This window comes from Tympanuchus pallidicinctus, unplaced genomic scaffold (assembly GCF_026119805.1).
Source record: "Tympanuchus pallidicinctus isolate F22 unplaced genomic scaffold, pur_lepc_1.0 scaffold17, whole genome shotgun sequence".
NCBI lineage: Eukaryota > Metazoa > Chordata > Aves > Galliformes > Phasianidae > Tympanuchus > Tympanuchus pallidicinctus.
Genome location: NW_026294690.1, coordinates 742,420 through 761,995, shown reverse-complemented (window position 1 = coordinate 761,995; position 19,576 = coordinate 742,420). Strand labels below are relative to the sequence as shown.

Here is a 19,576-nt window from a genome sequence, read left to right as displayed (position 1 = left end):
GCAGGAGAGCCAATGAACATGAGATATCTTTCTTTTTATCCTGAAACTTAGCCAGTGCCCAGGGCCACCGTCACCCTGAGGTCACTGGCACCCTGAGGCCACCACCACCTCAGGGTCACCCTGCCCAGCAGACCTTGAACCACACAGCAGTGACTGCCTCTTGGCTTCGTGCAAGATGTGCAGAAGCCCCTGGGCTGAAGGCATGAGGAAGGGACAGTACTGAGGACAGGTGGGCCCAGCAGCAGCCCCGGGACACCTGCATGGGCACACAGTGCTGCTCCTGCCCCTCCCTGCCCTCCAACACTCCAACTCAGAGACTGAGCTCATTAAAGACAGTGCCTGCTACACTTTCAATGATATTTTCCTCTTATAAATATGCCTAATGATTTTTGGACACTTTCTATACTTATCAGTCCCACCCTTCTCCTCCTTGCTCTCCATTACCCAGCTCTTGCCATCTGTTAATTTAATGTGATGCCCCAGCACCTGATCAGCAGGAACATGATGAGTCCTTTCTCACTGACTGCTCCTGACACTGGAACAGGCTGCCCAGGGAGGTGGTGGAGTCTCCTTCTCTGGAGATGTTCAAGACCTGCCTGGATGCCTACCTGTGCGACCTGGTGTAGGGAACCTGCTTTGGCAGGGAGGTTGGACTCGATGAGCTCTGGAGGTCCCTTCCAACCCCTACGATTCTCTGATTCTGTGACACAAACCCATGACCCTTGTGCACTGTACTCTGAATAGCACTGGTGTCCCCAACCCTGGCCTCCATTGCAGCCAGCATCCTGGCATGGAGCAACAACATGGAGCACTGGGAGAGAAAGGAAGGGAGAGAGACCCAGAGCCTCCATCAGCAAGGCTTGGGGTGCAGCTGATGCTCTTCAAGCAGCAGCACACTCAGATCCACAACCCCAGGACGAGAGCAGGGAATTGGCCCCCAAGGCTGCATCCCAGTGCTGTGTGCCTGCTGCCCAGCCTCCTGCCAGCCTCTAGCTGCGATCCCCAAGGTGACAGTGACTTTGGGCACAGGCAGCCGTCCGGGCTCACTGCACTCCCAGGTGTCAGCAGGGAGCAGTGACGCTGCCGCAGCCATCCCCTGTGCTCGCCGACGGGGCTCATTGCGCTGCTCGCTCTTCTGTGCCGCCTAATTACCGCGTTGTCAGTGACACTGATGCATGCTCCACTCACAGCAGTTCCCGTGTCCTCTGCGCTCCTTATTGATGCAGATGCAGGGAGGCTTTCGCTAACACCTCCCAGAGGAGCATGGCACGCAGCGCTGCACCCGCAGCACAGCACCGGATCCCTGTGCTGCAGAAGTTTGCAGCCCTCCCCGAGCAGCTCAGCATCTTCTGAGAGCAGGGCGCCGGTTTTAGCATCACGGTCTGCAGCACGCCAAGTATACATAACACAGAGCCGGGGCCTGCAGGTTTTGCATAATTCTCCACAGAATTAAAAGCCTTTACACAGAATACATACGAAACGGGAGCAAAAAGTCACAGAAGAAACATTTTTAATTTATGAACTGTCAGACGAGAATGTCTCCAGATTAAAAGATAAGGGTCTAGGAGATGAGGGGTTCTGCATCCGGCACCCTCTGCGCCAGGAAGCACCGTTTGATCCCCTCCACAGCACAGCTCGCCCTGTGCCACACACAGGCAGATGTGCTCCGAGACGGGAGACAGCTGCGCTCCCAGCCAGAAGGGTGGCAGGAGCCCGAAACGGCAGCGCTTATTTAAAAGGCAGCAATGCATCATCCCCTGAGGGAAAAAGAACTTAAGCAGTTTTAAGAAAGCAAACAGGATGATTAATGAACGCCACTACTCCTGGGAAGGACCTGCCAGAGCAGATGGGCTCTGGTCCTGGGGGAGCAGCTCCTCTGGGTACAGCGGCAGAGGCACATGGGGATGAGATTCAGGTGCTGGGGAGGTGACACCAAATGCCACCGCAGCACCGCCACCGCTCCCCCCTCAGCCCCTGCGCTCCATCACCCTCCTCTGCTCCGAGCGCAGGGAGGGAGAGTGACAGATGCAATATTTTGCAAAATGAGGTAATTATACAGCAGCCACATGGGGAGATTAGATTAGTGAGAGATTTCGATGCGAGGATATTTAATAAGAGCGAGATGCAGGTACACAGAAATGCAGACAGCAAAAGGTCATCATCATCATCATCGCGCCGAGATGATGAAACAAAGCGCTCGTGACCTACACAGGCTTTGATGCTTACCGCAGTAATTCCATTGTTATTGCAATACAAATAGGATTATTCAGAACAGCAGATACATAGCAGCCAGGGAGAAGGGAAAGTAACAGCACAGTGTTACAGACACGGCGCAGGACCTCCATCCCACGCTGCAGCAGGACGGGGGCACACGGAGCAGAGCACTGCACGGGGACGTGGCTCTGCCCCCATCTACAGGCACCCAGCTGCTGAGAAGTTCCCCGGGTGGGAGGGGGCCACAGTGCAGAACAGACACAGGTAGATGGATGGCACAGATGAAGTGATAATCTCACAGCCATTAAGCTGCACTCTGTGAGAGCCCACATTAAAGTCTTCCAGGGAGCAGAAGCAAGGCCTTTGGGTTTGGAGTTTTCTCCTGAGACAGCAGGCTGTTAATGCTCCGGACATAATGTAAATGTTTTAAGGATAGACCCTTCCCATCAGACAACCTCAGTGCACGGTCACACGAGGCAGAGTGGATGTGGGGTCTGCAGACTTTGGATGGAAAGGCTTTGAGCGCAGGCTGCACCCTGCTCCAGATGTATCTCTGCTCCAGGTTCATCTCTATTCCAGGTGTACCCCTGCCCCAGGTGTATCTCTGCTCGAGATGCACCTCTGCTCCAGGTATGCTTCTGCTGTAGGTGTAGCTCTGCTCCAGGTATATCCCTACTCCAGATATACCCCTGCTCCAGGTGCAGCCCTGCTACACACACAGTACTCCAGATGAGGTCTTACCAGGGCAGAGTAGAGGGGGAGGATCACCTCCCTCGACCTGCTGGCCACGCTCTGTGCAATGCACCCCAGGATGCCATTGGCCCTCTTGGCCACAAGGGCACACTGCTGGCTCATGGCAACCTGTCATCCACCAGGACACCCAGGTCCCTTTCCGCAGAGCTCCCCTCCAGCAGCTCATCCCCCAACCTGTAGTGGTGCATGGAATTATTCCTCCCCAGATGCAAGACTCTACACTTGCTTTTGTTAAACCTCATCTGTTTTTTTTCTGCCCAGCTCTCCAGCCTGTCCAGCTCTCGCTGAATGGCAACACAGCCTTCAGGCGTGTCAGCCAATCCTCCCAACTTCATATCATCAGCAAACTTGCTGAGGGTGGCCATTATCCCCTCATCAAGGTCATTGATGAAGATATTGAACAAGACCGGACCCAGCACCGACCCCTGAGGAACAGCGCTGCTTACAGGCCTCCAACCGGACTCTGCACCACCAACAACAACCCTCTGTGCTCTGCCAGTCAGCCAGTTCTCAACCCACCTCACTGTCCACTCATCTATCCCACACTTCCTCAGCTTTGTTATAAGGATGTCGTGGGGGACAGCATCAAAAGCCTTGCTGAAATCAAGGTAGACTACATCCACTGCTCTCCCCGCATCCACCCAGCCTGAGACAACATCATAGAAGGCTACCAGGTTGGTCAAGCACGACCTCCCCCTTGCGAACCCGTGCTGACTACTCCTGATAACTTCCTCTTCTGGAGTAGTCAGCACCTCTGCTCCACATGCACCTCTGCTCCGTGCTGCAGCTCCATTCCAAGCATCGTGTTGGCCACCACCACCACAGGGCCAGGCAATCACAGCGCCTTAAAGCTGTATCTGCCAAACCACTCGCCCAAAATGCAGAGACATGGCTAAGCGCAGGCACGTTCATCTTCTACAAGACAAACCACTTTCAATAATGCAGAGTTATTTCTCTTGGGCTTTTTAAAGATTTCTCAGACATATGAGGACAGCTGGGAGCACAGATGAACGGTTTGGTTTCTCAGATAGGAAAGCTCTCTGTGCATGGTTGGTGTGACTTGCTGGGAGCCCAGCAGGGAAATCCGTGCAATCGTCACATGGAGACACACAGATGATTCCTCTGACCCTGCCCTTGGCTTTGTGTCCTGTGCCACAAGAGGGGTCCCAGACCCAGATGACGCCCAGATATGGAGTCCCTTGGTGCTGCTGCCAGGCCAATGCCACCAGAACAGCAATTAGAAACACTGAGGTAGCAAAGCAAGCAGAGCTTTGAGAAGAGCACATGGGAGGGCTCTGCTGCATGGAAACGGCCCCAGGCACCACAGATCCATTTCTTCCTCTGATTGTGTAAGAAGTAGTTTATCTCTCTCGCTAAGTAACCTGCATCGAGTGATCAGAGGGGATATGCTTGACGTTTGTGGTGACCCAGTTCAAAGGCACAGTGGGAAATGCATGTGGGGAGGACGTGGTGCTTAGTATCCCCAGCGGAGCCTATACACACCCTTAGAAAACCATGGTCACGGCCCTGGACATAATGCTAAATACCAAAGGGAAAGGGAAATTCAAGAGAGCTCCTGTTGGCAATGCAGCAATTCATGAACCACAGATGGCAGCATGGTGATGGAGATGCTGAGGGTGCTGGGGACATGGAAGGGATGCAGGGTGACACACAGACACCTGGCCAGCAGTCCCGCAGGCCATAAGGACATGGGTGCTGTCCCTGCTCTCCAGGGCAGGTGGCATCGAAGCATGGTGCTACTACAGGAATGGCAGTGATGTGTGTGGGAAGGGATGGGCACACGGCACAGCAAGCATCTCTTTGGTATTAAGCTTTTCTGAATGACTCTCTCCTCCAATCTGGATGCACCCTCTGGAAAAAAAAAAAAACAACATGATAGGTTGTTCCTCATGTCTCTAATGTATTTTAAATAGATGATGTTCCAGATGGTATTGACATTGCTAAACAAATTGCAAAGCCCACATGCCAAAAACACTGTGGGTAAACACACTAACCCACCCTGCGCAGCAAAGGAGGCTGCAGGAACTGCAGTTGGCTTTCCATGCATCATGGCCTTGGTGAGCTCTGCAGAGCAGCTCCCCAGCACTGCCCTGGGCAGCCTCACCAGCACAGGTGGAAATCGGGCAGGGAAAAGATGTTGCCACTCCTCTCCTGCCTTGATCAATGCCTGAGCTCGGCCCTGCCACCCAGTGCCCCCTGGGGCAGGTAGGGGACAGGCAGCCCCTCTGTACCCTGCATTCGGAGGGACAGGAGGGATGGGGGTTCTGGCAGCATGCAACAGCTCAGTGCCCTGCACCATGAGCAATGGGCTGTGTCGTAAGGGATGGCTCCCAGCCCAACACCAGCATAGTGAGGGCACTGGGAGGGATGCCCTGTGCTCCGGAGTAGCTCGGCTGTCATTTAGTGTTATTGTTCCTCTTGATTTGTTTTGCCCTAGCAGCAGAGACGTGCAGAGGGGCTCCTGGGGCTGATATACGATGGTTGCAGAACCTGGAACACCAGGGCAGCACTATGGGCAGTGCAGTGCCCACAGCAATGCTTCACTCTGGGACAACAGGGTGCCTGCGAGTGCCCAAGGGAGGATTCCTCCTCCAGAGCACTGACTGGCAGCACAGGAACCCGGCTGGCTCTGCCTGTACCAACAGAGAGCAGCAACAAATGTGGCCCCGCAACCTCTTCTCCCTCCTCTCTACCCACATTTCTCTGTGCCCTCAGCACAACAAAGGAAGAATGAGGGATGGATGCTCCATCACTGGCATCCATGAGCCTCAGCATTGCCCTGGAAGAGCTCTCAGCCACCAGTGTGACCACCAGTTCCTGTGCTCCTGCTCCTAACACACAGCCCACGGTGTGTTGCCCCTCCCTGACACCTCTGCTGTTATGGGGGCAGAGCCCACGGTGTGTGCCCATACCTTGGGAGCACCAGTGTGAGACCCAGAGTGGGAGAGAGACAGCACTGAGAGTGGTTGGGCTTATTAGTGTGATCATGGCACAAACTCATTAGCGAGTGTCTTTAAGACAGGACAGTGTTGAGCCAGAAGAAGCCCCAAAACACCACAGAGGTAAAAATTCACCACAACATCTTCTGCCATCAGCCTGAAATCCCCTCCACTCCCCAACCACCCTTTGCTCTTGTAGCAAATTAAATTCTTGTAAAATAAATTAAATTCTCGTAGCTGCTCTCAAAGATCACCACCCCTTCTTCTACAGGCAGCAGCCGCTGGCTGAGCCCCACGTGTTCTGGGAACAGCAGGAATGCTGCAGCCGGTCAGAGAGCTGCTAGCACTATAAAGAGCTGGAGATTCCTGTTATTTCCTCTTCCACAGCATCTCTCCAGTGATGCACTGGCTGGGATTCAGGAATCTGTCACAGAAAGCAGCAGGCTGGGAATGGGTTCCCTAATCGCCTTATGTTCACGGATCCCATTGCACAAGTTTTCGGTTCTGTGAATCTTCTCTTGTCCCATCCAAGCTGGGAAGCACCCAGCAGTCCCATAGGTTGCACATCCCCACCACCCAACAGTCCCATGAGTGGCACATCGAGCATCTTTCCATCAGGACAAGTGGCAAAACCAGCCCACCACTCAGCTCATCCTGCGGAAATGCTGGGTACCTCTGACAGCACAGCAATCTGGAGGTGCTCTGCTCCATCCCCTGCGGTGTGCAGACTGTGGCTTGGTCACCACAGGGCATGAAGGGACACAATGGGCCACAAGAAATTGGCAGCAAGCAGCATGGACTGCTTTCCTCAAAGAAACTGGTTTTCAGTGGAATAAAATCACTCTGAACGGCTTAATGGGAAGGGACTGGTGGACAGACCTCCCCACAGTCTGCCCACAGGTGGGGACAGGACTGGTGGTGGCACACAGCACTGGGACAGTGCATTCTTGAGCGGCAGCGAGCCACAGCAGAACAGGGATTGAAAGGAGGGAACTGCAGCCGAGACAAATAAGATGCTCTAGAAGCCAGCAAAACAAATAGCATCCATTGTTTGTGCAGCAGGCTGGAATAATAACATTTGCTCACCCAGCCTCGCTTGTCACCCTCTCAGCGCTGCGCCTCCATGGAGCTGGAGCGAGGCACAGAGGCAGGCTGCTATTGTCATTGGAGTGGGCTGGAGCCTATTCACAAAACTCGGTAAATTGGGACTATTTTGGGATTTACTAGGCATTTGCAAACAACTCCATTTGGTATTTGAAAACATGAGCTGGGTGCCACGAGCCAAGAGCACTGGTGCCCATGGGCTGCTCTCCAAGGAGCACCCGGCAGCGCAGGCCTGCAGCTGCCGAGCGGCTGTGGGACCCGGGGCCACATCTCCATCCCCACCTCCCTGCTGCTGAACTTTCAAGGGAGCACCCCCATCCAGAAATGGGACCCCGTGGGGGGCTGCGTGCCCCAAGTGCCACACCAGCCACAGGCAGGTTGGAGTCCTTGAGCGCGACTGTCCGACGATGGAGTGCAGGAATGTCGACTGCGATAAGAGCAGTGAGCTGGTGCCAGCAGAACAAACACCAGGATTGGGAAGCAGCTGCTTTGCTCCTGGTGCTCTCTGAAGGACAAACAGCAGAGTGAATCCAAGCCCGAAGAACCGCGGTGCAGAGAGCATGGAAACCAGCTGAGGTCAAGCGACACTCAGCTTGGAAATGCACTGTCCTTCCTGGGGAGCCTGGAGAGGGATCCTCGCCCTGTGTCAAAATAGTTTTCCTTTCTTCCTTGCCCAGGACAGAGGCTGTCCTTTCATTGCAAGGAGCATCCTTCACATCCCTGGGGATGCAGACATGGCTGTGGCAGATATCACCTCTTTGAGTCACTGCTGAGCAGCCACAGGGGGCTTAAAGGAGGGATGGTCCCATTCCCTTCCTCCTCTTCTGCTGCCTTCTCCCAGAGGAGAGAACTCCAGGCAGAGCAAACCCGTTTGTGATGGTTATGATGCCGAAACCACAGTCACCAGCAGATCTTCCTGGCCATCTCTGTGCTTTGCAACCCTCCATTAGCGTGGAGGAGGACGCTGGGCTGGCACTGGGGACGCTGGAGGCAGCCAGCATTCCCCAGCTCCCCCCAGGCCCATCCCTCGGCCCCGCAGCGGCAGGACGTGGGCTGTCAGAACAGAGCAATCCAGACATTCCCACGCATTACAGCTGCAGGCGTTACTGCAAGGTATTTTTCATATCTCAATTGGAAACAAACTATTCTCTGATCTCAGCTTAGTCTCAGATTGGCAGGGATGCGGCATTTTAATTTCCAGGAAAGAAAGGACAAATCTCAATATAAAGAGAGAGGAGAACAGCGGACACGCTGTAAAAACAAGAGCATAAAAGGAGGAAAATCTGGTGCAACAGCACTAGCGGCACACAAGGAGGAAAAAAAACAGTAGCACCAACCATTTCTCTTTGTAATTCGCTTAAGAGATTGAGAGCAGGGCCCTAGAGCAGCAGCTCTGCCCGGGGCTGTGCTCCTGTGGCACAGCACAGCTGCAGCAAAGCTCCAGGGCTGCACCCTGCAGTCCTGTGGCAGCCGAGCAGCGCTGCGGCCGTGCGTGTGCAAACACAGCTGTGCAGCAAGGAGTCTGACCCAGAAACCTGCCGGGCACCCAAGGAGGAAGAGCACGATGCATGGAGCTGAAGGGATGCTCCCCAAGCTGCCAGGATGTCCTGGGGTGGATGTGCTGGGGGGGAGCTGGCAGCTCCTACTTGCAATCTAAGGCACAACTTGCAAATGCGGGGCCCTCAGTGCGACTGGTGGGATTGCTTGCTGAGTGCAGATGGGAGCTTGCAGCTTTCCCCTTGCTGTCTGCTCTCCTGAGGGCTCTGCAAGAAGCTCCGGAGAGCACAGAGCCACCAGCATGAGAGGAGAGGGCGAAGGCTTTGCTACTGCCCTGCAGGTGCAAGGGTCTGGGTGGATTTGAGGTGGATTTATTAAATTTTACTGTGGGTTTACTAAAATGTAAGGTACTGTTGGCACTGAGGTCTCACCCGTTCAGAGGCCTCCAAGCCTTGGTGCTTGCAAAGCAGCAGCAAGGTGCTGCACTGCTCCCTGCAGTGGCTGAGCGCATTGCGCAGGGCCGACGCGTGAAGTTCTTTGGGTTCCATCAGACCCTGAGCCATTCTCCCTTTCTCTGCCCGCCTCTGATGACTTTTTACACTCCTCATAGCACTCCGTGGTGGTGGGATGATTGGAACATAATCAGGCTTAAATGCAGCAATCAGTGAGAATGCACATTCGTAGGCACACTGATTTCCATGTGCTGGCTGCCACATTGGCATAGCTTGCCACTTCTGTCCCCTGTGATGGAAATAGCAGGGTCAAGATCTTTTGATAGACAAAATAGGTGAATAGCATGGAAAAAACACTACAGCTCATGCAAGACTCAAACCTCTTCTCTCTGAACGAGAGACTGCAACCACATAACTTAACCAATCCACCCACAGGAAGGGAAATCATTTTGCTGCCTTCACTAATTATTGGCTTAAATCTTCACAAAGCAAGGAACAGAGCAGCCTTGCTCATTTGTCTTCTCCTCGGCTCAATTTACAGATGCTCACATTGATCTGGAAAGCCTCCATCATTCATGCAAAGCCTCCGATCACAGCAGCAGCAGCACACACAGGGGGTTCTTACAGCCAGCATGCATTCATAGCCAGCTTCCCCCCTGCATCCTGCACATCTCTCGCTTCCACGGCATCTCTGAGCAACAAGTCCTCTGCTGATAGGTGGTATGGAATAAAACATCCCCTTTATTTACAGCAGCCCCGGCCCCTACTCACTGCAGCACACTCCCTGTGCTTTGGGAGCAGGGGAACGGGATGCACAAATGCTCTCCTTCCTTGATGGTTCCATTAACGCCCTCTTTGATTTCCAGATCTCAATAATCTTAATCTGTTTTATCTGCATTTTAAGCCCGGTAGACGAGCGATCTGGGGAATTACTGTAATTTCAACCTTTGCTAAAACAGTGGAGCAGACATTAAGAGAAAAGCTGGAAAGGGCAATGGAATTGAACAACGAGCACCAATGCAATGAGACAACCTCGACTACATTCCTTGATAAAATTACACGATCGGTGATCTGAGGACAGAGGCAGTGCCACATTCAGAGCTTCGTGAGGCTTCAGCATGGCACTTCAGCTCTCCCTTCTCAAGAACAAATGATTGTTGTTCTCAGCATGAGAGCTGTTATTCGAACCGAGGGGGCAGGAACGAAGAGCACTGGGTCACTGCCGAGAGCAGGAGCCTATTAATTAATCCTTTATAAATAATTAGCAGAGGTTATGAGCACGGCATGGAGACAGGCAGTGTGTGCAAGCAATGAGATGTGGCAGCGGGCGGCGTGCTGACCCTGTGCCACGAACCATTCCTTGTCCCCAAGCCCAGCACAGCTGGGGAGAATCATGTCTGGGCAGCCTTTTGTTCCCTGTTTTCCACTCAGCCCTGCACAGACATATCCAAAAGTGAAGGAGCTTCAGAACAGCAGGCAGACCTCCGAGATGCACTCATGCGTTGCTGCCCTCCCCCAGCACAGCACAGCACTGTGCCCATCACCCATCCTGATGCCGTGCTGCTGCCCTGCCCTCAGCCTTCCCACCTGTACAAAGCAGTGCCAGCAGCCCCCCCAGGCAGTCTGCTTCAGGTAACCCAGCTCTGGGCACAACGAGGGCTGTGCACACAGCACCCAGACGGCTCCTCTGGGCACCACAAAGCCAACAAAACCACCAAAGCCACAGCATCCCCACTGCCAGCCGCAGTGCATCCTGCAGCAGCCGCAGGCACTAAGATGGAAGCAGCACATCTCCACCTAATTTCCTTCACCGAGGACGAATTTCAGAGAAGATTCAAACTGATTAATGAAGAGGAGGTTAAGCACTTTCAATCAGGGTGGTGAAAAAGGTGCTGGAACGGTAAAATTGAATCTCACACTGCCTTTCTTTTTACTCTTTATAAAGGTGAATAAGCGGGGAAGGCTCCTCAAAGCTGCCTCTCAAAAGCCTCCATTTTTGGGTGGGTGAGAGCAGGCAAAGGGTGGCTGCAGTACAACAGAGGGGTCACAGCACGCTGCCCTGCAGATGCAGGTATGATCAGCACCACTGTGAGCTTCCTTTCAGTGATTTCATTGATATTCTCCATTTGGAAAAGTTCATATCCCCATCAGCCAACTGCCAGGCCTGTAAATAGCAGCAGCTCTGCGTGAGGGGAAATCAGTGGCAATGGTTGGCTTTATGGGGTTGCAGCAGCCGTAGAGCACAAACCCAGGGCTCACTGGGGAGGGGAAGGAATGCCTGGAGCCGAAGCACAGCCTTCCCATCGCCACCAGCTCAGTCCTGTGCAGAGGAATGTACAGCCCAGAGCTCCATTGGGCTCCCCTTCACCCACTCTTCTTCAACCACAGCTCCTGGTGCTGCCAAGATTTGCAGTGCGATGGCTGAACGCAGCGAGAAAAGAGAGAGGGAGGGGATATTGATGGAGATGACTGCAACATAGTGGCAGAAATGACAGCTACCAGCGGCGGCCAGATCACAGAGCAAGAGCATTATTGACATCACACACGCAAGTGACGTCCTTCTAAAGCAGAAAGCTGGTGAGCTTCTTCACCTCCTATTAAAACCTGAATGACAACAAAGTCCTCCCGAAGGCTCTGGTCCTGCCTCTCTGCCCCATGAGGTCTTAAAGACCTGAGCAGCACTCCTGCTGCATGCACCCAGGAGAGGTGGGCTTACGCTGGAGGTCCCTGAGGAAATTCAGTCCCTGAAAGAGATGGGGCCCTGCTGCAGAGGGGCTGGATGGAGCAGGCTGTGCCCTCTCTGCTAAGAGATATAATAAGGCAAAATTGCTGTCCTAAATATTGCTAAAGCGCTGGCTGGCATGTTTAATAAACCTTTCCATTTGGGTAAATTAGCACTCATCTGGACAAGTGCTGAAGTGCTGTTACTTGAAGAAAAAAAAATTCAATGCTTAGAGCCTAATTTAAATAATTATCAGCATATTTCTGCTCCGGCTGTTTTGCAGAAATTACCAGGAGACTCGATGCAGTCTGCTTGGCAGTGCCTTTTGTCTGCACGCCACGTACTGACCCCATTTCAGACCAGCTTTTGGCCCACTCGCTCCTTGCTAGAGCCCTTCTCACCATAACCACAAGGACATCAGCCAGGCACAGCAAAACTGATAGCAACTGCACTGGGAAAGGGACCTCAACGAGCCACTGCAGCAACCTCCCAACCACTGGGGAGCCAACACGCAGCCCACAGCACAGCAGACAGCACAGCACACAGCACAGCACACAGCACAAGCAATGGCACAACCTGCAGCACAACCCACCGCACAGCTCATGGCACAATCCACAGCACAACCGATGGCACAACCCACAGCGACTTCCCCATCACAGCCTGCAGCACAGCCTACGGCACAGCCCATGGCAAAGCCCACAGCACAGCCCAGAGCACAACCCAGGGCACAGCCCACAGCACAGCCCGTGGCACTGCTTCTGCTCAGAGCCAGGCATGTCCCGAGGAGGTGCCAGGCACTCTGCCACTCACTGCCCCCTCCCTGAGCACCGCCTGCCCCTCGGTGAGCTCCCCTCCAGGCACCACCTGCTCGTCAATCCTTGGCTCTCATCAGAGGGCAAACTTATAAACAGACACCGCTGCCAGGTTTAATGGAGGCAGATAAAGAGCTGCGATCGTTCGATGTTTTCCAATGATAGCGGTGATGCCTGGGGCCAGCAATAACATTACCATGAAATAAATCTGCAGTGATATAATTAGCAGGGATGCTGTTACGGCGCAGGTTTTAGGGATGTTCAGCACAGAGGCAGCAAAGCGGAGGTGCCGTTGCAGAGGTTCTGGGTTTGAGGAGAGGATAGGGAGAGAAGAAGAGCCTTGTGCAGCAGGGCTGGAGCCCGCTCTGCTCGCTGCTGGGGGCTGCAGTGGCAGTAACACATTCGCAAACTGCTCGCAGCCTCTGCTCTGCTGTGCACTGCGTGGCTGCCTGAGCGAGGAGGGGAAGTGGGTGTTTGTATTCCATACGCACTCCAGGCTATCAAGATCTCAGATTTATCCATTCCAGCCACTTGCAGGAACCCACTTCAGCACACACCAGTTGGGAACAGGGGCTGCTTCCAGCCCAGGGCCCTGTGCACCTCCCAGGCACATGTAGGGCTCCTGTATGGCACAGCTGAGAAGGTAACCCCTGCTCTGCAACCTGCAGTGGCGCTGAGCAAATAGCCTGGTGTTGATGCTGCCCTGCACCAATGGGCCAGGGCAATGGTTTTGTGTAGGGGACATAACAAAGAGCAGCACAGCATCGTGGAATTAGAGGGAATGGCTTCAAGTTACACCAGAGGAGGTTCCGGGTGCATCTTAGAGAAAATTTCTTCTCCAAAAGAGCGGTGGGACACTGGCACAGCTGAGTCAGCGTCCGTGGGGGGGTTCCAGAACCGCGGGGATGCGGCACTGACGGATGTGGGCAGCGGGCAGGTGGGGGGATGAAGAGATCGGCCGGCAGCCGAGCTCCTCCAGCAGCAGCTCACATCAAGGCTCTGCCATCTGCTGGTGCGCTGCGGGCAGGGCAGCCCCAGCGCGGCCGCTGCTGGGCTTCGGCGGGGGGAGCGGGACTTCGGCGCGGGGAAAGATCCGGGCGGGCGTATGGGGCGGGCGATGACCGCAACCAAAGGCTGGCGGACCCCTGGAGGCTCCCCTCAGCTCTTCTGAGGGGCGGCGTTATTAAGGCAGCGGCAGGAAGGGCTGCGGGGGTCCCCGGGAGGCAGGGGGCACCCCGGTGGGGGACGTGTGGGGCTGCCCCGCGCCCGGACCCACGGCGTGGGCACTGCGTTGGGAGCTGCCGGCAGGCAGCAGCTCCTCTGCACAGAGCGCATCAGGGCTGCGGCACCGAGCGTGCATTAAATTGATACCATCTCTTTAATGTTATCTCTGGCTCTTTATCACAATCGCATGTGCAATTTACATTCTTGTCGCCTTTTTTTTTTTTTTTTTTATTAAGATATGCTAGATGCCTATCAGAGATATTTCCACAATTGTTGCAGCATCACTCAAACATTTAATGGCCGTCAGCTGCTCCGGGGCAGGGCGGGGTGTCGAAGTGCCGCAGCTCCATGCAGGGGGGATGGTGCCTTCCAGCCCCAAGCCGCAGGCAGAGCCCGAGCAGGAGGGGGGGCATGGCTGCCCACACTGTGGCAATTGCACTTGGCCTCCTGCCACAGCCCTGGGAGTCAGAGAGCTGACAGACATCATGACAGACCTGTGAGCGCAGGGCTCTGCTGGTGGCAGCCCTGGGGCAGTGCAGCCCGGGGCACAGCAGTGACTCCCACCGCCAAATTGCCATGCAAATGAATTTCCTCACCCCAAAACTAACCAGGGAAATTCGAATAAATCCCCTTTTTAGTGACACGGCATCTTTTATTTTCCTATCATCACGACCATTTCTTCCTAACTGTGTCCAAAATTTGTTTTGCAAAGAACTGGATGATAATGTCCTTCTCTAGCACCAATTCCCTCACTGACATACATCACTCCCCATTTATTTCCTCCCTCCCTCCCTTCCACCTTTCTTTCTATCCACCAGGCAGTAAGCTTCACCCCTCGCCTTTTATCCTTCCAGTCGTGCCTGCAGCGCGGAAGGATGCTGGAGAGTAAGGATGGTCCCTGGGCAGGCAGGAAGCTGTGAGCCCCAGGTGCACCGCAGGGCATTGCAGGGCACTGCACTGGGGGCACAGCTGGGTGCTGCAGTGCTCAAGGTGGAGGCTTCCTACCCACTTGGCAGGGTAAGGAGCTAGAGGGATGCAGTTTGCCAGAAGGGGGGGCAAGAATCCTAAGGGATTACTCTGGGTCTGGGTCAGACAGCTGTTGCTAGGATGCCCACCCACCTACTATCCTGGCTTTGCCTTCTCTTTTGCTTCGGGCACTGGGAGAGCACTACAAAGCCCCAGATAGGTCTGACCTGCAGCCATGTGAGCTTCAGTAAGTAAATCACAGAATGCCTTAGGTTGGAAAGAACCTTAAAGGCCATCCAGTTCCAAGCCCTGCAGTGGGCAGGTTGCCCCCTACCAGAGCAGGCTGCGCAGAGCCTGGCCTTGGGCACCTCTGGGGATGCTCATACCCAAAACAGAAGTGAGTGACAGCCATAATCTGCCACGAACCAGAGGGGAAGGAGTTGGGTTGCTCCCAGCAGGACTGGGGCTCAAGGGGCCAACGTGGAGTTCTGCAGTGCTGAGCAGCACAGCCATGGGAGCCGGGCTCCTGCTGGGTGCTCACGGGAGAAGAAAGGGAAACGCTCGACATAATCTGCATGAAAGTGTAGGAAGCCCTAAATCGCGTTAGAGCTATTAAGAAAGCTGGTTCCATCGCTCAGCAAACTGGCCCAATACAGTCTTGATAGACTCGTTATGAGCATCTGATTGCCCCTGATTAGATTAGACAATAAACTACCATCCTGGTGCGCGGGTGCTGCTCGCTCCCCTCTGCAATCTGTAAATTACAATTCCAGACCTGGGAGATTGGATTCAAATTGGATTACTGGAGCAGGTCCAGCCCAGCACACACACACACACACACAGAAGAAACAAACAAACAGACCGGACGGTCAGCCGGGAATCGGTGATCAGGGAATTAAGGATAGAACGGGAACAAAAGCTACCAGCCAGCAATTAGCGAAGAAGAGGGAAGAGAGATGGATTTGGCACTATTAATTAACAAGGCAAAGAGATTATACCTTTAAATGGTTTGCACTTCAGCACAAGCGAGGTGGATGCCAGCTGCGGTCCCTCCTGCATGGATGCCAAAGGATGCAGTGCAGAAGGAAGGCAGGCTCTCGTGCACTGCTTTGTGGCCAGCACGGTGTGAACGTGTGTGCTGTGCACATCCCTCACAGCATCAGGCGGCGCTGGGGTTGAGCTGTAGGGCAGTGGGACGGCACAGGGCCTCCTGCAGCCCAGGAGACATAAAGCCCGAGCCGTGGTGGCTATGAGGTGCCACCTCCTGCAGGATGCTGGCATCCTTTGTCCCTCGGCAGAGCTGCTTGCTGCCGGCCGAGAAATGCTTCGTTCTGTGCCAATTTTTGCAGCTCTTCAAACAAGTGAAACCTTTCATTGTCCCTGTCAGGGAGCAGAAGAGCTGATAAGGGCTCTGTTAGCCACATACCTCAAGGCAAATCTCCGGGCTAGCGAGAATTGTTAAAGGGATAAACCTGTCCAATGAAATCCCCTCTGCACTCTTGATATATGCGTGTGCCAGCGGGAGATGGAGCCTGGACCTGGTCCCAGCAAGGCACCGTGCAGCCAGGGCTGACAGCACTGCCTGTTGCTGCCCAGCACTGTGCTCCACAGCTGCACACCCGGCTTCCCCCTGCCTCCATCACAGGAGCTGGAAGAGTGGCCAAATGCTGACTACCCCCTCACTGCAGAAGGAAGAAGCAAGGAAAAAGTGCCAGCAAGTGGGAAAACCCAAGGCCTGAGGGTGGTGGGTGGAAATTGGAGAGAAAACTGAGAGATTTGCTTAAGGCAGTAAGAAAATCCCAGCCCTACATCTGCAGATCCGAGCCCCAGCTTCTAGCTTTTCCTCCACAGCATCCCAGGCAAGGGGGTGGGAATGCCACAACCCCCAAAGCGCCGCTCATTCAGACCCCCTGACTACAAGAAGCCCATTCCTACAACGTGCTTTCAAAATACAGAAGATCCCCAGATGCACTGAAATTCCATAATAAGAGAATAAACATGAACCACAACTGACTGCGGGTAACTGCTGTTGTTTTCTCCATTGCAATGGATTTGTCCAGGCTTTGCACGTGCAACAGGCATTGCATATATATGCACGCACATAACAAATGCTCCAAGACATAGAACGCCGCTCTGCTCATCCTCCACCCCACAGGTGCCTTCCTTCCTCCAAGTCAGTGCTGCAGGGGGACAGAGGAGGTCTGTGTGCCTGCAGACATCGTGCTGCATGCTGCCACAGCTGAGCTCCACTGGAAATAAAACACGCTTCACCTGCAGCCAAAAGATTTGGCCAGTGATGAAAACCATGTGCAACCTGCAAGCCCCACACTCCCAGGACCTGGAGCAGCAGATGTGACTGCACAGAGACACGGGGTCACAAGGAGCCAGGGCTGGAGCAGCCAGAGCCCCCTGCCCCCCGAGTGCCATGCAGCACAGCACTGGGGTGCTTTGGGGATGGAGAGGGCTCTGGTGGAGGCAGGCAAAGAGCAGCAGCAGCAGCTGTTAGACAGGTCAGGGTGTATAAATAGCTTGCTTCAGGGCATAACCCACTCAGTAAACTGTGGGATGTGCTGTTCTCAGGAGGCAAAGCAAATTGTCTGTGTTTAAATTTGTGAAGGATGAAGCAGTCATCCAAAACAGCCTTCTCAAGAACTGTATAAAAAAGTAGAAACAAGCTTAAAACATAGCCTGGGATCTAAAATATCCCTCTCCTGGCCGCCTCCTCCACCAAACTCAGACTGCCTCCTCCTCTGCCTGCAGAGCCATGGGGGGGACTGGCCTGAGGCACAGCTCTGTGCATCACCCACTGACACTGCCTGCAGCCTGGAGGAGCCGGGGCACTGTGAGCAAGGGCTCCTCCTGGCAACTGCTCCCCTTATCAACCTTCACTGCGGAGAAGCTTTCGTGGCAATAGAAGGACTGTCTGAGGCACTGAGCAGAAATAACATCAGCACGTCCTCAGCCTGCACGGGGGCTTTGCAAAGCAGAGGAGACAAAGACTGGATGTGATGGCATGAGAAGCTGGGGAACCAGGGAGCCCTGGGAAGGCTACAACGAGGGAAGGAAACCAGAGGGATGGGAGGAGATGCTCTGTGTTGGGGGCCTGGAGGTGGCACGCAGTCCCACGTGCTCCCCAGATGGTGACTCAGCCCTGACTTCGCCAGGACAGCAAACACTGTGGCTCTGAGAGACATCCCAGTCTGCAGGAGTTGCTGAAAGCAGGATGTGAAACACCAGCAAGACAAAAATGAAGGTGGTCAGCCTCTAAAAGAGCTCAAAGCAGCTCTAGCCTGCAGGTACAAGTCTTTCAGGCACATGTAAAAGAAAGATTGCCTCTAGATACACGTAGAGATGAAGGAACAGATAGAAAACTTAAGCCAGAGAAGGGTGGCAAAAGAACTTGGCAATCCAATAGCTTCTTGAATCCCACCTCACATGTGCTGAGCCAGGAGCCAACCAGCTGTGACTTCCAGCATGACCAAACACCACTGATGCAGAGACATGGACACCCCAGCAGTAATTAACATGGCAATCCACCATTTTTCCTTTCTGTAGGGTAAAAGGTCTGTTTTCTCAGCCCTAATGAGGGCAAGCTCATCAGTGCAGCCAGGGGGAGCCCCTCAGCTGGTACCCAGTCGTGCAGAATGGATGCAGGAGGACACCGGAGGAAGAGCACAGCCGTGCTGGTGCTGGTCACTGCCCCACAGAGGCTCCTCTGAGGGCATGGGGTGAAAGCCCCCTGCAATCAGCTGTAGCTGCAGTTCTCTACTGCCAGATGGAACACGAGGAATTCATAGGTGTTCATAGGAATCCTTCTGTCCCATGGTAAAACTGACAACAGCTGTGATGGAACAAAAAGGGAAGGACAGCGTCCAAATAACCATCTCCTTGCAGATGACTTATTTTGGGAGGCAATTACCCTCTGTGCCCCACACCCCTGGCTCCAGCACTCCTCTGAAATGCCTGTGGGGAACCAGAGCATCCCATGAGCACTGGCGCTGTGCTGCAGCACGGCCCCACGGCCACCAGCCATCACAGACATCAGCGGCCTTCTGCTTCATTTCTGCTTCTAGAAAGGCAACACTCGGGGTAAGTAACCATGTATTATTAATCAACGCTCTGCACACTGTTGAACTTTCATAATGACATGTTAATATTTTCACTGAGAAACAGAGGAAAATGGGTTCTGATGGCCGGACTGAATCACTACCTCATCAGAATGCCAGTCCTGTGCTGAGCATCCATCGTGCGTGCCTACAGGCTAGCAAGCACCTTCCTACAAAGCCTCATCAAAGCACAGGAAATATTCCTCCTCTCGCCTGTAGAAGACAAGACAGGGAGGCATCTTTTCAGAGGCCATGAGTGACACGGCAATTCATGCTTCTAGGAGACGCTCTGTTTCTTCCTCCTCACCTGTCCTCCCTGACACACGGAGTCCCACCTGACTCATGTGCTGAAAAATACATCTCAAGAAGTCATCACTGCTCTCATGAGTCATGAGAGAAGGGGAGGAAATGACTCCATGATAGATGAATCAACTTAGAGGAGAGCTGAGGCAGAAGAAAACACAGCGGGAAGCTGTGGGATCCCCTCTGCTTTGGAGGAGCTTAGCACAACGTAGAGGATATTCGTAAGGTCCAACATCTCAACCCACCAACTTTTCCATTTCCAGATGTCAGCACCACCAACCCAAGGCACCAAACACCCAAGTGCCTGCGGCATGCAAGGCATTGCTCCATCCAGCAGGAGTTCTCCAAAGGAGCCTTGTGAAAGCACTAACTCAGGTCAGTAGATCACTTCTTCCATCACTAAAGCAGGACCAAGTGCTGGTTATTGGGTCTGGGCACTGTGAGAACCACTCCTGTGCCAGGC

At 53.9% G+C, this 19,576-nt stretch overlaps 1 protein-coding gene across 5 annotated transcripts in view; it reads right to left on the bottom strand.

Moving 5' to 3' along the window:
• The window catches only part of CACNA2D2 (calcium voltage-gated channel auxiliary subunit alpha2delta 2), a 128,274-nt gene that overhangs the window by 45,323 nt on the left and 63,375 nt on the right, over positions 1 to 19,576 (bottom strand). The window lies entirely within an intron of this gene.